General features: G+C 37.7%; 1 protein-coding gene across 3 annotated transcripts in view; it reads left to right on the top strand.

The window, feature by feature from the left end:
• Positions 1-17,268, top strand: part of Crag (DENN domain-containing protein Crag) — an 878,555-nt gene that overhangs the window by 181,380 nt on the left and 679,907 nt on the right. The gene's annotated exons all lie outside the window — the stretch shown is intronic.

Genomic DNA, 17,268 nt, shown 5'->3' with positions numbered 1-17,268 from the left:
ATTAGCAAGTTTAGGTTAAATCATGGATAAATGTTAGTAGTTTAACCATGCAAAATCACTTAAATATTCATAGGAAATAATTCTATGCTTTCATCAAGTCTTGAACTAAACAGTGAAATTTTTTATTTTTAATGCGTTGAGTAATAGTGTACATTTCTATCTACCATACCACTGCAATAAAATAACAAATAATCAGAAATGTATTTTTATTTTCAACTACCTTTCTTTTAATTAATTTTTTTAGTTTCATAAAGGTTTGACAATTTAGTTCCAGACTTGAGCCTATTGCATGCTTGTCAAAGTATGTATAACCATAATATGGTGCACCACTGGTAGCTGATCTTTGTTGACTGCTTTCCTCTACAAAGTCATTTGCATATTGCAAGTTGAGGGAAAGTGTGACCCAAATCCTCGACTTGATATTCACAAATTGCTAAAACAGGTGTGTGGTAATACTGCTCTACCCTGCTAGCATATTTTTCACTGGCTTTCAGGATTTCATAATGGTTGTAAGGATGCAGAAGTTGACAAGTATTGTGGACATTTACACACAAATTATAGTTATCTTGCTGGTGATCCACCACTGCCGACTGGGCTAGCCAGGTGGGTAAAGTGCCTGCCTGGCAACCCAAAGGTTGTGGGTTCGAATCCCACCTTGGGCTCGGATCAAAGTACTACAAGAACTTTGGGAGGTGCATTATGGCCACACAAGTTGATGCACCAACAACTACCAAAAAAAAAAAAAAAAAAAAGAAGATCCACCACTTGCATGAACTGATGACACCAATTTGATGTCACTTCAGAATAGCCAAGAGTGAAGACAAATAGAAAATGTTCAAAGTGTGTACATCTGTCTGTCTGCTTTGTTAATCTGTGGTTACCTGTTTCATAAACAGTAATTTGCTGACTTGACCAACTAACATTTAAATTCACACAACTGCAGTTTTTTGACCATTATGTATGGTTGTGCATCTTTTCAATTCCATTATAAATTATAATTATGATAAACAGGAAACTTGGCACTCTTTGTTATTACCATTCGAGTAATTAATTCCAGTATTAAGTTTTTTCTAACTGGCCCCTGTGCTTATTGAAAAGCCTTGCTGAAAGATGGTGCTCTTCCTTCCTATACAGAACTCTATTTTGCACTGATATTGCCTAGTTTAGACTTTGGATCTAATATATTTTGCCACATTCTGAATTGGCAGCATCAATTGAAAAAATTCAGAGGAAAGCTGCCATGCAAATATTAAAACTTATATGGAAAAATAAAATATAAAGACAAATACGATTATCTTTAATGATATAATCTACAATCATTAGCTAAAAGAAAAAATATAATTTTTCTCTGATTCTTTTATAATGTCTTGATGAGTAAAACTTATTTCCTGAAATACATTCCTCAGTAAAACTACATCCCTTAAAGAGAAACTTGATTAAAATTTGCATATAACTAGTTCAGTTCTCTTTATAAATTATTATAACCAGTTTGACCTTGATTCTGTTGTCAGTATATGCGCATTAATACATCTCCATACTTTTTAATAAATAAAGCTTGTGTAATTAGCATTAACAGAGGCATATGATGCAAGAAAGTAAGCTTATATAGCATCAGCCAAAAAAAAAAAAAAAAAAAGCCCTCCCATTTCACACATCCATTCACTCCAAATGTTTGTCTGGTTCTGCCTTGCACTTATTTAAGTTGACCTCCACTACAACAGATGGAAGTTTTTTCCAACTATGAAACCCATTCACTGGCTAAAGGCAAATTTCCGCACATCTCTTCTACAGTTGTCTTTCCTCAGTTTGAATTTATGTCCCCTCAGGTGAGTAGTCTAAGCAAGAGGAAGACCCCCATCACCATTGAGCTTCCTCAAACCATTCAGTGCCTTATACACCTTATTTAGATCACCTCGCAGGTGCCTAGTCTCCAGATGCTGCAATTTTCAGAACTTAAGCCTTTCTTGGTAACAGCAACCCTTTGTTCCACTCACCAGTCTCGTTGCTCTTCTCTGTACTCGTTCCAGAAACTCAACATCCTTCCAAAAATGATGCCTCCAGACCTGTATGCAGTACTCAGGCCTAACCATTGTCTTATAAAAGGGGATAATCACCTCTTTATCTTTGCTAGCAAAATTCCTGTTTATCATTGACAAGACGTCATGAGCTACTCTTTCAGCCTGTCTGCACTGCTCAGAAAACTTCACATCTGACTGACTGCACAATTACCCCCAGGTCTTCTTCATTCTACTACCCTGGGTGTAGTACCACCTGGTTGTATGTTACTCTGGGGGTTACTGTTACCCATATGCAGTACTTTACCTTTGACAACGTTAAACTTCAGTTGCCACCTCTCAGCCCATCTCTCAACTTTTCCAGATACTGTTGTACTAGTGTACTATCAATATTATTATTAACAACACTGTCAACCGTTGTATCATTTGCAAACTTAGTCCTTAACCCTGATATATCTAATCAATATTATTGATAAATACAGAAACAATAATGGGCCCAACATCAAACCCTGGGGGACTTCACTAATAACAGTCCATGAAGAGCAGTGTCCATTGATTACCACTCTCTCTCTTCTCCCTCTCAAGCTCCCTTTTATCCATTGTAGTAACTTTCCCTTAATACCATATGGCTCCAATTTTTGTACAGCAGTCTTCCATTGCTAAAAGCACCCCGTTGTTCCTCTCACCAATCTTCTTGCCCTTCTCTGTACTCATCCTAGCAATTCTACATCTTTCGTAAAATGAGGCCTCCAGACCTGTACACGGTACTCAAGGTGTTGCCTGACCATTGCCGTATACAAGGGGATAATCACCTCCTTGTCTCTGCTAGAAAAATTCCTATATATATCATTGACAAAACTCCATGACCTGCTCTGGCAGCCCATCTGCACTGCTCAGAGAACTTATATCTGACTTCACATTTACCCCTGGATCTTTTATTCTCCAACTCCCTGAGTGTAGTACCACACACTTGGTATGTTTCTCTTGAATTACTACTCCCCATATGCAGTACTTTGCATTTGTCAATGTTAAACTTTAGTTGCCACTTCTCAGCCCATCTGTCTAACTTTTATAGATCCTGTTGCAGTAGCATACTGTCTTTACTGTCATTAACATCCCTGCCAACCTTTGTATCATCTGAAAACTTGGACATTAAGCCTGATATACCTTCATCGATATCATTGATAAATACACAAAACAACAATGGGCCCAGCACCAAACCCTGGGAGGCTCCACTAATAACATTAGTCCACAAAGAGCAGTGTCCATTGATTACCAATCTGTCGTCTCCCACTCAACCATCCCTTTATCCATTGCAGCAACTTGCTCTTAATGCTATACAGCTTCAAATTGTACAGCAGTCTTCCATGTACAACAGGATCAAAAGCTTTTCTGAAATTGAAGTATATGATATTAAAATTAAAATTATTTTTTGCATCCACTTCCTTTGTGACCACATTGTAGTATCCAGTCAGATTGGTTAGACAAGATTTCCCATTAACAAACCCATGCTGCGTATGAACTGTTACTGCAGTCTCGTCTAGGTGATCCTCTATCACCTCTTTAATCAGTGACTCCATTATTTTCCCCGGAACGGAATTTAAATTAACAGGTCTGTAATTACTCGTGTGACCATTTGATTCCCGTTGTTAATTGGGGACTCCTTTGGGGATCTGTGCTGAGTCCAAGGAAGCTTTCATAATCATGGCTAAGGGTTTGCATACTTCCTTTGCTGCTTTCTTGAATACAGCTGGATAGCTCCTATCCACCTTAAGTGCCTTTCTTATGTTCATTTTTAATAATTTCTTCTCCACTTTGCTCTCAGTTATTACAAAATCATTTAGCTCAATGCAAGAGTTTAAGCTTGTGGCCTCCACTTCCCTACAGACTTCCTTGTGTGAATGTAGATGCAAACTACTCATTCAGTTTGTCAGTTACCTCATCAGGTTCATCAACAATCGAACTGTCCATATCAAGCTGACCAATCTGATTCATCGCCTTCCTTCTAGAGTTTACATAAGTAAAAATGTCTTTGCTGTTTTTCTTTCCATCCTTTGCCAAAGATTTCTCGTAATCTGCCTCCGCTTGTGACTTGATTACAGTCTAGTTTATATCTACCATAGGCATCTGTGTCATCTGATAATTTATATGCAACCCATGCATTTTTCTGCTCTGTCATGAGTCTCATTATTTCATCTGATATCCATTTATGCTTAAACTTTGAACAGTATTTCTTAGTTGATATGAAAAGCCTTTTAGTTTCCAAGATTAATTCCTTGAATGCTTCCCATTTAGAATTTGCTGTTGGTAACATCATCACTGATGTTACCAACACTGTTTTACAGTGTTGGTCCCACTGTATAGAATTTAAAAATTGTCTGAGACCACTATAGTCACCTTTACAAAGGTAACAGCCCTTCTCTTTATCTCTGATGGTAGGTACATCTTTAAGCAAATCCGACACGAGTACTCTGTAATCACTGCCACTTGCAGATAAAAGAACCACCTAGTGGTTCCTTTATCTGCAGATTCTTAATGCATGAAGAATTGCTGCTGATAATTAGATCAAGATAAACAATCGTCCAATAAATCCATGAAAGTCTTAGATTGTGTGAGTGACCAATCCACAAGTTCCGGTCTATATCTCGGAAATTAGAATCCCCCATTATAAGACACTCTGATTTACTGGCCCACTCTTTCTCTGTTCAGTTGTTTGTTGTAGTCATCAGAGTCATTAAGCCTATAGTACACTACTGCTTTCAACTTGATTTTCTGCTCATGTCACACCAAACTGACTCCACGCTCAACTGTCCACCCATGTCAACTGGATGCACTTCCTTAGATTTTGTGTGTTTCTTTAATAACAGTATCACCCCCTTCTCCTCTTCTATTCTGTCTATTCTTTCTGTACACACTGTACTCCCAAAATTCCAGTTCCCAGTTCTGCATTGCTTATCTCTGTGTGTTACCATGTCTCTGATATCCTATCAACATCAGCCTTTGATGACTTCACTAGCACCTCAAATTCATCAAATTTATTTACTATACGCCTACCGTCAGTGTACATGCAAGTATAGATGCACCTGTTCTTACTCTTGGTTTTCCTAACGCAACCCATGTTGTTACTTGTTTCACAATGACTCCTAGCAGTCCTTGAAATCCTCAACGAGAAGTAGCTTTCCAGGCTGCTTCTCATTCCAATAGAAGCAGTGCAAGAATCACTTCCACATCTGCCTGTGTCTACTGTTAATCTAATAGTCTGTGTATCACCCCTAAGCTAGGCAGTTTTCCGACCCACCTAACACTGCCTCGATAGCATCAGCAAATATTTATGTACCCTTTCTGTTTAAGTGTATTTCAAAAGCAGTTTCTCCTGTTATCAAGCGCAGATCATGCTAAGAAAAATTCTACTCCATGAACCACAATCTCTCCAGGTCCGAATCGATTGACAAGGCTCTCATGATATATACTCCTTCCTATCGTCTCTGGCCAGAATTGCAGACACTTTCAAATGTAACCCTAACTCGTGACTTTTTTTTCAACATTGACCTGTACTTTTTAAATGTCTGCAGATCTTCTACTCTTAATGCCATTAGTGCCAATGTGTACAACAATATCACCCTTTTTGCCCTTAAAGATGATATCTGCTCTACTACATCAACTTTTGCTCCTGGTAGACATACTCTTGTCCTATTCCTTTTTGCACAATATATTTCTTGGTGCCTTGACAGTTGTATCACTGACCATAACTACCATAACTACCAGTGAATTCTGCCTTGAAGGTTGCTACTGTGTTGCCCTGGTGCACAAGAGAGAGCTCTGCTGTTGAGTTGTGCAGCTAAGAGTTTGATACCCCCTCATTTCAGTTCCTTTGAGGGCATTTAACCTACTTTTCAAACTGTCATAAACACCAATCAGAACACTGAGTTTGCAGCTAATTTCTTGACACTCTGTGCTCCTAGCACACACAACGACATCCTCCTTGTCCTAGATCATGTCCTGTTCCAGCTTTCTGAAGAGGGCATTATCTAAGTCACAGAGGATGTCCGGAAACATGTCACAAAAAGGTCCGGAATTCTGCCCTGAAGGTTGCTACTGTGTTGCCTGGTGCTGTGTTATGTGTTGCCTTTCACAAGTTGCACATTTTTTTAGGCTGTGACGCTTTGGAAAATTGTCCCCTTCGGTTCTCCACCCGAACCACATCACTCCTGTTACTTTGTGCACATTGAAATTACTGCATCTCTACTCTATTTGTGATGTGTTTTTATTTATTTTAATATAATTCAAATTAGTGTAAAAATTAATCTAGAAATTTCAGATAAAACATATAAGAACTTAATATAGTTTATCTTTTCATACTACGTTTAATGTTTTTTTAGATTGTTAGTTCATTTGCTTAAGATGGTTGATATGAATCAACATTCTTAAGCAAAGTGAACAAAATGTTGATTAATTAAAATTAATGAATTAAATATTGATTAATTCCTTTTACTTAGTTATAGATGGTCTTTATCCATTGTATTTGGGGTGCTCCTGTAATGTATGAAATAAAAAAAAATAAAAAATAAAAAAATGAATTCCTCCATAGTACATTATCTCTCTATACATTAAAGTTTTCCTCCTAGTGATATTTATTCGAGCCAATGGGAGAAGAGGGCGGGGCAGTTATGTCACTCCAAATGCAGGTAAATAATTACATTGTTCCCCCATTGAAAGACAACTGCCTTCATAACATTCACCAACCTCTTTCACGTGCTTCACTTTCTAAAACATGATGACCCCTAGCATCATTTGATGTTTTATTGTAATGTCAGCTGATCAAGATACCCAATATAATTTGTATATTTGTAAATAGTTTAGTATTTTGTAAATATTTTATAATATTTTGTGTAGTTTGTAAATATTTTAATTCCTGCTCTTTCGGATGCTTTTTTTTCCCCCCTTGTTAGTTGTTGCCGCATCAGCTTCTATGGCCATAATGCACCTCCCAAAGTTTTTGCATTTTACTGTGATCCAAGCCCGAGGCGGGAATCGACCTTTGGGTTGCCAAGCAGGCACTTTGCCTACCTGGCTAGCCTGGTCGGCTCTTTCGGATGCAACAATATTTCTCATGCATTATGGAACCCGAAGCAAAAGACCTTTTCCTAAGTGACCTATGTAAATGCAGATAAATAATTACATAGCGATATTTATTCCACCTTGGGAATGCTACATTGGTGGGGGTTGAGGTAACCAATGGGAGAAAAGGGATGCAGGTCATGTGGTACAAGTGGGTAGGGCAATTACGTCACTACAAATGCACAGGTAAATAATACTTACTTAGCTTATTTCCTGATTCGATATCAAACAGTGCTTTTCGACAGGTGTCTTTTAAGTAGAAAAGATTTAGCATTAGCATTAGTAGAGGCATATGATGTAAGAAAGCAAGCTTATTCAGCATCAGCCAAAAAAAAAAAAAAAAAACCCACTCCCATTTCACCCCTCCGTTCGTTCGAAATACCTGTCCAGTTGAGCTTTAAATTTGTTTAGGCTATCAACTTCAACAACAAGTGATGGAAGTCGGTTCCACCAACCAGCCACCCGCTGGCCAAAGGCAAATTTCCGCACATCTATCCGACATCCGTCCTTCCTCAATTTGAATTTATGCCCTCTGAGGTGATTATTCTGAGCAAGATGAAGAATCCCATTGGCATTGAGCATGCTCAAACCATTCAAAGCCTTATACACCTCTATCAGATCACCTCGCCGGTGCCTAGTCTCCAGACTCTGTAATTTGCAAAACTTAAGCCTTTCTTCGTAAGAGCAACACTTTGTTCCATTCACTAATCTTGTTGCCCTTCTCTGTACCCGTTCCAGCAGCTCTACATCCTTCTTGAAATGAGGCCTCCAGACCTGTATACAGTACTCAAGATGTGGCCTAACCATTGCCTTATACAAGGGAATAATCACCTCCTTATCCCTTCTAGAAAAATTCCTGTATATCATTGACAAGACACCATGAGCTACTCTTGCAGCTCGTCTGCACTGCTCAGAGAACTTCATATCTGCCTGCACAATTACCCCCAGGTCCTTTTCATTCTCCACCACTGTCAGTGTAGTACCGCAGAGTTGATACGTTGCTCTGGGGTTACTGTTTCCCATATGTAGTACTTTACATTTGTCAATGTTAAACTTCATTTGCCACCTCTCAGCCCATCTGTTCAACCTTTCCAGATCCTGTTGCAGCAGCATAGCATCAGTAGTGTCCTTAACAACCCTGCCAACCTTGGTATCGTCTGCAAACTTGGACATTAAGCCTGATACACCATCATCAATATCATTTATAAATACAGAAAACAACAATGGACCCAACACTGAACCCTGAGGAACTCCACTAATAACATTAGTCCACGTTGAGCAGTGTCCATTGATTACCACTCTCTGTCTTCTGCCACTCAACCATCCCTTTATCCATAGCAGCAATTTGCCTCCAATGCCACACTTCTCCAATTTGTGCAGCAGCCTTCCATGCGCAACAGTATCAAATGCCTTACTAAGATCCAAATATATAATATCAAAGTTATTCCCTGCATCCAGTTCTTTTGTGACTACATCATAGTATCCAATCAAATTGGTCAGGCAAGACCTGCCCTTAACGAAACCATGCTGCGTCTGAGCTATAACTGAATTCTTGTCTAGATGATCCTGCAGTGCTTCTTTAACCAGTGCCTCCATTAACTTACCTGGAACAGAAGTTAAACTAACAGGTCTATAATTACTTGTGTCAGCCTTTGATCCTCCTTTGTGAATTGGGGTTACATTTGCACATCTCCAGTCTATGGGTACCTCCCCTGAGTCCAAAGAAGCTCTCATAATTATAGCTAGGGGTTTGCTTACTTCCTTTGCTGCCTCCTTTAATATAACTGGATAGATCCCATCCACCCCAGGTGCCTTTTTTATGTTTATCCTCAACAATCTCTCCTCCACTTTCCTCTCAGTTATTACAAAATCATCCAGCTCACTGCCAATGTTTACTTTACCTACATCATTCTCCTTCCTGAATAACTCCTCATGCGTGAATGTAGATGCAAAATACTCGTTTAGATTGTTAGCCACCTGAGCAGGATCCTCAACTGTTGAACCATCAATATCCAGTGGACCAATCTGATTCATCCCTTTCCTTCTCGAATTTAAATATGTAAAGAACTCTTTTCTGTTTTTCTTTGCATCCTTTGCCAAGGATTTTTCGTAGTCTGCCTTTGCCTGCCTAATCTCATTTGTGACTTGGTTACAGACCAACTTATATCTATCATAGGCTTCCATGTCACCCATTAATTTGTATGTATCCCATGCATTTTTCTTCTCTGCCACATGTCTCATTAGTTCATCTGACAACCATTTAGGCCTAAACCTTGAACAATATTTCTTAGTTGGTATGTAAAGCCTGGTAGCCTCCAAGATTAGTTCCTTGAATGCTTCCCATTTTGAGTTTGCTGTTGGTAACATCATCAGTTGGTCCCACTGTATAGAATTTAAATACTGTCTCAGACCATCATAGTCGCCTTTACGAAAACAAAAACTCTTCCCTTTACCTCTGATGGTAGTTACCTCCTTGAGTAAATCCCACTTCAACACACTGTGATCACTGCCACCTAGTGGTTCATTTATCTGCAGATTCTTAATGCATGAAGAATCACTACTGGTAATCAGATCAAGAGTATTGCTCCCTCTTGTTGCCTCACGAACATGCTGATGTAGAAAACAAATTTGACTTACTCTGGAGGTAAAAACGTGCACGGTGGTTGGCGAGCAAAGTAAACAGAGGGGCGAGGCCTTCTAGTACAATGTTAAAATTAAAATTTCATGCTAATTGAAAAATTGCATACATCACATTGTAAATATTCCTTAAAATCAAGTGTGTGTGTGTGTGTGTGTGTTGTGTGTGTTGTGTGTGTGTGTGTGTGTGTGTGTGTGTGTGTGTGTGTGTGTGTGTGTGTGTGTGTGTGTGTGTCCTCCATTGCAAAACAAAGTATTTTTTCTCTAAAGTACAGTCATTACTATTTTCTTGAAACTGTATCAGGCATTCATTTAAAATCAAGATTATAGTACATGACAATATTTGCTATGATTGTTCATTGTCATTTTGCATTTAACATTTTTAACCACTAGCACCCACCTTTTAGTCAGTTAATGTTTACAGATGAAAGTAAATTAATTTGTTAGCTGTTAGCATTCACTATACATATACCTCTCTAACATCTGGTGTCTCTTATTCCCTATGGATGTCAGGCTTTTAGTGTTTAATATATATGTTATGTATGTATAAATTATTTTTATTAACTGTTGCATCCGCCTTTGTATCATTAGCAGATTTAGGCATTAAACTTGATATTTATTGTCTCATGAGTATCGTTAATAAATGTTGAAAACAATTAGGGTGCAGACAAACTTGATTGCAGACAAGTTTAAAAGTGAAATTGGATACTTGTTTTTTTTTTTTTTTAAGCAGTGGGATGGAACAGTTTATAGTGCATCTTATAGTGCATCAGCTTATAGTGCATCAGCAAAAAAAAAAAAAAAAAAAACACATTCCCATTTCACTGATCTATTAATTCCAAATGTTTGTGTAGTTCCTCCTTGAATTTATTTAAGCTATCAACTTCCACAAAAACAGATGGAAGTTTGTTCCAGCAATCAATTACATGCTGACTAACTTCTGCACATCTATTCTACAATCTTTCCTTAGTTTGAATCTGTGCCCCATTAGGTTTGTAATCTGAGCAAGAGAAAGAATCCAATTAGCATTGAGCCTGCTCAATCCATTCAAGACCTTATATACCTCAATCAGATCACCTTGCAGGTGCCTAGTCTCCAGATGCTGTAATTTGCAGAATTAAGCCTTTCTTCCTAAGAGCACCCCATTTGTTGCCTTCACCAGTCTTGTTGCCATTCTCTGTACTTGTTCTAGAAACTCTACATCCTTCCTAAAATGATGCCTCCAGACCCTGTATACAGTACTCAAGCCTTATAGAAAGGGATAATCACCTCCCTGTCTCATTTCAAGAAGGATGTAGAGCTGCTGGAATGAGTACAGAGAAGGGCAACAAGATTAGTGAATGGAACAAAGGGGTGCTCTTACGAAGAAAGGCTTAAGTTTTGCAAATTACAGTGTCTGGAGACTAGGCACCAGCGAGGTGATCTGATAGAGGTGTATAAAGCCTTGAATGCTTTAAGCATGCTCAATGCTGATGGGATTCTTCCTCTAGCTCAGAAAAATCACCTGAGAGGGCATAAATTCAAATTGAGGAAAGACAGATGTAGGATAGACGTGCGGAAATTTGCCTTTAGCCAGCGGGTGGTTGGTTGGTGGAACAGACTTCCATCCCTTGTGGAGGTTGATAGCCTAAATAAGTTTAAGGCTCAGCTGGACAGGTATTTTGAACGAACAGAGGGGTGAAGTGGAAGTGGTTTTTTTTTTTTTTTTGGCTGATGCTGCATAAGCTTGCTTTCTTGCATCAAATGCCTCTACTAATGCTAATGCTGTCTCTACTAGCAAAATTCCTCTATATCATCGACAAAATTCATATCTGCTCAGAAAACTTCATTTGCATATCTCCAGTGAGTGTAAATATTTTGGTAGTTGGTAGGTAATTCTTCCATTAATATTGTTGAAGGTTTGCTCTCCTCTGTTGCTGCTTCTTTCACTGTAATTGGATAGTTCTGTCTTATTTAGGCCCCAGTCATTTTATTTAGCTTCTACTTTTTTTTTCTGTTCCCGCTCCATTTCAGTTATAATCAAATTATTTAACTCTCAGAATTAGACATGTTTCTGGTATTCTTACCCTTGAAACTTTTCCAAGTGAATGTAGATGCAAAATATTTATTCAGCCTTTTCAACAACCTATACAGCATCATTAAGAGTTGTGATCTTCATATCCAGTGTGGTTTATCCCTTCTTTATAATGTTAGCTTTAACAAAGACATCTTTCCTCTTTTTCTTTGATTTTTTGCTGTCTATTTAGCTATCAGATTGCAATCAAATTACTAAGTGGGTATTTCTTACCCACTTAGTAATTTGATTGAAGAGTAGTTTTTATGTATTTTAGACTTTTTATAGTCATGTTCCTAATTTTTTATTCTCTGCTACTAAACTCACCTAGTTGATCTGTCATTTATTTTGGTCTAAGCATTAAAAAAAAAATCATTTGGTTTAAAAAAGCACAGCAGCTTATCGATCATTTGGCACTTGCATTTTTTAATATTAGTTGGCCCCACTGAAAATTATTTCTTTAATGTCCAAGCCTTTTGTAATCACCTTAGTGAAAGCATTTTATCTTTTACAGTAGTTACATGTTTAAATGAACCTTGCATCAGTACTCTGTGATCACTGCTTTCTTCTGATTTCTTTATCAGAAAGTTCTTACTGAATGAAGAGTCACTGTTGAGTTATCAGAATCAAGATTATTGCTTGCTCTTGTTGTTTCTTTAATATGGTGGTATGATAGATCTGTTAAAAAAAGTTCCACGTAATGACAATAAACAATCAGCTTTTGACTCTTTTGTATAAGTGCATTGCCATTTGGTTATGTGTGTTAAACTTACTGAAATGGCAACACACTTAAGCAAATGGTTCTCATGTTCTTGTAAGCATTTAACCATCTCTGGAAAGTAAATTTGTAAGTTGCTGAAAGCTGAGCCATTGTTTGTACATCATCAGTTTGACATCTCTTATTCAGTTTTATTATTATTATTTATTTTATTTTTTTTCATTCAACAAAAAAACAAAAACAAAAAAAAAAAAAAATAGAAAGAAAAGAAAAGAGTTATGTGGTCAACTGGTGAAAACAGTTGCTGAATGTGAACGATACCATGCCCGGCTGAAAAATTCTGTACAGGTAATGCAGTGCTGGATTATCATAATGGTGTTTTTGGAATTTAACTTTTCTGGTCTTTTTCCTTGAGCAGCATTACTGAAGGCATCTTAAAAATTTACCATAGAACTATATTAATTATTTGTCCCTCTGGAGCATATTCATAATGGGCAAAACACTCGCACTCAAAAATACTAGCACTGTGGGTTTTGTTTTGCTGTCTTCCACTGGGATGGCTGGGATCTTCTGTCATTTCATACTAAAGTTCACTGTTCAGATTGTTTCATTTCACCCTTAATATTGAAGTTGAGTGCAATCCAGATTTATATTTGACAGAATCCCAACAACCCTATTTAGTGTTAGTATTAGTAGTGGCAAATGATGCAAGAAAGCAAGCTTATAAAACATCAGCCAAAAAAAAAAATATATATATATATATATATATTCACAGTTCACCCATCCATACTCTCTAAGAATTGTCTAGTTCTTCCTTGAATTCATTCAAACCACCCACCTCCAAAATAAGCTTGTTGCAGCAATCACAATCAACAACTTGCTGACTGAAGGCAAACTTCTGCACAGCTATCCTGCAACCATCCTTCCTCAATTTGAACTTATGCCCTCTCATGTGTGTAGTCTCATAAAGAGGAAGAATGCCATCAACACTTAGCTAACTAAATCCATTCAAGGCCTTAAACACCTCAATGAAACTTCCCTGCAGGAGTCTAGTCTCCAGACGTTGCAGTTTGCAGAACTGAAGCCTTTCTTGTTAAGAGCACCCTTTTGTTCCCTTCACCAGTCTGGTTACCCTTCTCTGCACCTTTCCCAGCAGATGTACATCCTTCCTAAATTGAGGCATCCAGACCTATTTACAGTTCTCAAGATGTGGCCTAATCTTGGCCACATCCTGAGTACAAGGGGATAATCACCCCCTGACCATTGCCTTACTGGAAAAGTTTCTGTATAGCTCTCCTGGCAGCATGTCTGCACTGTCAGAATTTCATATCTGACTACAGAATTATCCTCGGGTCTTTTTCACTTTTCTGAGTGAAATACCACATAGTTGGTATGTTAATCTCGGATTACTGCTACTCATATACAGTATTTGTTAAGGTAAACATCAGTAATTCACCTTAATTACTGTCATTAATCATCCTGCCAACCATTGTATCATCTGTGAACTTAGACATTAAGCCTGATATACCTTCATCAGTATCATTAATAAATACTGAAAACAACGGTGCCCAACATCGAACTCTGTGGGACTACATTAATAATATTGGTTCATGAAGAGCAGTGTCCGTTGATAATCACTCTGTCTTCTTCCACTCAACAATCCCTTTATCCATAGTGGTGCCTCCGTAGCCAGGTGGGAAGGAGCAGCAGTGCGTAGCACACGCTTCTTGATTAGACCAGGGTTCGAGCCTGTCACCACCAAATACAGAGAATGCGGAAAGGTCAGGGAATGACCACCGCATATTCCTGGAGCAATATGGCCGTTGCTAATGCTCTTAAAAAAAAAAAACCAAAAACCCTTTATCCATAGTAGTAACTTGCCCTTAATAGCACACTGCTCCAGTTTGTATAGCCGTCTTTTATGTGCAACAGTATCAAAAGCTTTCTTGAAATTAAAGTATATGATTACTGCAAAATATAATTTCAAAATTTATTGAAATTATATTTTGCATCTGGTTCAATAGGCACTGCATCACAGTATCCAGTCAGATTGGTCAGACAAGACCATACTTTAACAAATCCATGGTGGTAATGCAGTAGAATTGTATTCCTGTCTAGATCAGTGGTTCTCAAGTGTGGCCAACAAGACATTTCTGTGCAGAAACCAGACAATTTTCATAAATATCAATTTTTTATTCATTAAATTTCAACATAAAAAATATATACAATAAAATATCATATAGACTTTTATAAAAGCAATATTCAGTGGTATGAGACATGATTGTTCATCCAGAATACCAGCATTTCAATAAACATACTAGATTTATTTTAAATACTGAGAGATTTGATGATATTTGGTGGCTCTTCTAGGCTCCAGAAGATGCTGACACACTGCTTTAAGCTGAAAGATATGTAGTTCTAAAATTTACTACAGGAATACCTTACATAGTGCGGTTTCGCTATAGTGTGGTTTACAAATTGGAAAAAAAAAAAAACTTAACTGCGTTATGCACCAATACATTTGATATGTATGTATGTACAGTGAAATTTTCCTTTAACGGACAGCCATGGGGAACGAAAATGTGTCCGTTAAAGAGAAGTGTCCGCTAACAAGAAGTCTGAGGGAGAAAAAAAAAAAGAAAAGAAAAATCGTTAAACGTTTAATGTAAAATTAAATTAAAATAGATACAGATTTTGAACAATATTTTTGTAAATAATATACATACAATTGTGCTATGCATATTATGACTTTATCTTATGAAAAATACATACAGTAATCACTTATATTTTCTTCTGCACCTTCTTCCGGCTGATAATTTTGTTTTCAACATTTGTTTGGAGTGAAGAAACCATCGAAAGTCCTTCAGTAAGATACTTCAGCGGCGAAAAACATTTTTAAAGGATTGATTTGTACGAGCACTTCTATTTTCATCGGTGGTTCGTCGTTAATGTTCTTCGACATAATGACCTCCTTCCATTTCTTCGTCCTCATGAGGAACTTCTTGAAAAATATCGATGATAATGTAGTTGATAGCACCATCTGCAGTGAGGTTTGAGTCTATATCTTTGTAGCCAGGGTCACTTGTAGCTGAAGTATTGTACATTATCAATAGATGAAGTTCTTGTTCTTCTTGGTGCTCCACATTGCTGTTCACAACTTCAATTTTTGCGTTTGAGAAGCCAGACTTTACAAAACAGTTCACGACAGTTTGTTTTCTAATTGCGTTTACTGAAGAGGAAATCCATTGAATCACATCTAGGATGCTGATTTTCTTTGCAAGGTTACTCGCACATGTTACATTGTTCATGTTTGCAGTGAGATGTCTTAAAACACGTTTTCTGTAGTGGTTTAAAATTTTTTATTATCCCTTGATCCAAGGGCTGACACTCTGCAGATGTGTTTGGTGGCAGAAAAACGATTTGAATGTTGGACAATTCAATGTGTGGGTGAGATGCAGCATTATCTATGAAAAGAATAATTTTTCTGTTTTGACGAATCATGTTTTGGTTAAAGTGACTTATCCATTCGCTCATGATATCTCGTGTCATCCACGCTTTTTTATTAGACTTCCAATCAACATTCAAGATTCAACTTTATGCCCTTGAAACAACGAGGATTTTGTGATTTTCCTATAACAAGAGGTTGTTCAAAGTCTCTCAGCATATTTGTACACAATAGTACAGTCAAGCATTCCTTAGAAATTTTTCCGCCCTGGCACTTTTCGTTTTTTAGACTCATTGTTTTTTCAGGAAGAGCTTTGAAAAACAACCCTGTTTCGTCACAGTTGTAAATATCCTTAGCTTCAAAATCACGACATAAATCTTCCAATTTGACGGTCCACTCTGTTACAACCCCAGTATCAACAGATCCACCTTCACCACTTACGGTTTTCCAAGAAATTTTATGCCGAGTTTTGAACTTTCTAGCCATCCCACAGAAGCTTTGAACTCATTTACTCCCATAGATTTTGCAACCTCCAAAGCCTTTTCCCTAATAATAGGCCAATTAATGAGAATTTTTTTAGCATGTTGGCGACAAAACCACTCATACGTAACATTGTCAATTTGAAGTCCAACAGTTTTCGGGAATGATTTTTGAACCTGATCATTTCCGTGTTGCCAAAATTGTTTGAGCAGTTCATTTTTTTCTCTTTAGGATGTCGCTTACCTGCGTCTTCCCGATTTTGAATTTTGCAGCGAGAGTGCGAACACTATTTTTTTGCCGATCATATGCATTAATGAGTTCAACTTTATCTTTTAAAGTTAAATGTTTATGAGAAGACATTGTGCACTTCACACGACACCGAACAAAATTGAAAACTGAAACTGAAAAGACGAAAGGCCGACCATATTCTCCCCCCCCCCCCCCCGCACACACTGAATTCATCAGAAGTTTTACACGTGCCTTAAAATTCTTGAAAAAGGGTTTAGGACCACGACGTAAACCTTGATAAAATTCAGAGAATCGGAAATAGAAAATAAACACACAATTGAGGCAATACGTGGAAGAAAAGTTCCTAGAAAAAGGGCCGTAAGCTCGCCCGCTGTCCGTTATGGGGAGATCAAATTAAGTGCTAATCTAAACGAAACAGTGCAGATTGCATGTCGGCGTCCATTACAGAGAATGTCCGCTAGACAGAAGCTGCAAATACGTTAAAACCAATAGAGGTGAGTTGGGGAATTTGAAAATGTCCGTTGTAGAGAGAGATGTCCGTTAACGAGAGGTG

This window comes from Mastigoproctus giganteus, chromosome 2 (genome assembly GCF_048544385.1).
Source record: "Mastigoproctus giganteus isolate SK-2022 chromosome 2, ASM4854438v1, whole genome shotgun sequence".
In the NCBI taxonomy this organism is placed as follows: Eukaryota; Metazoa; Arthropoda; class Arachnida; order Uropygi; family Thelyphonidae; genus Mastigoproctus; species Mastigoproctus giganteus.
The sequence above is the reverse complement of the archived record's forward strand: the minus strand, read 5'-3'. Positions and strand labels throughout refer to the sequence as shown.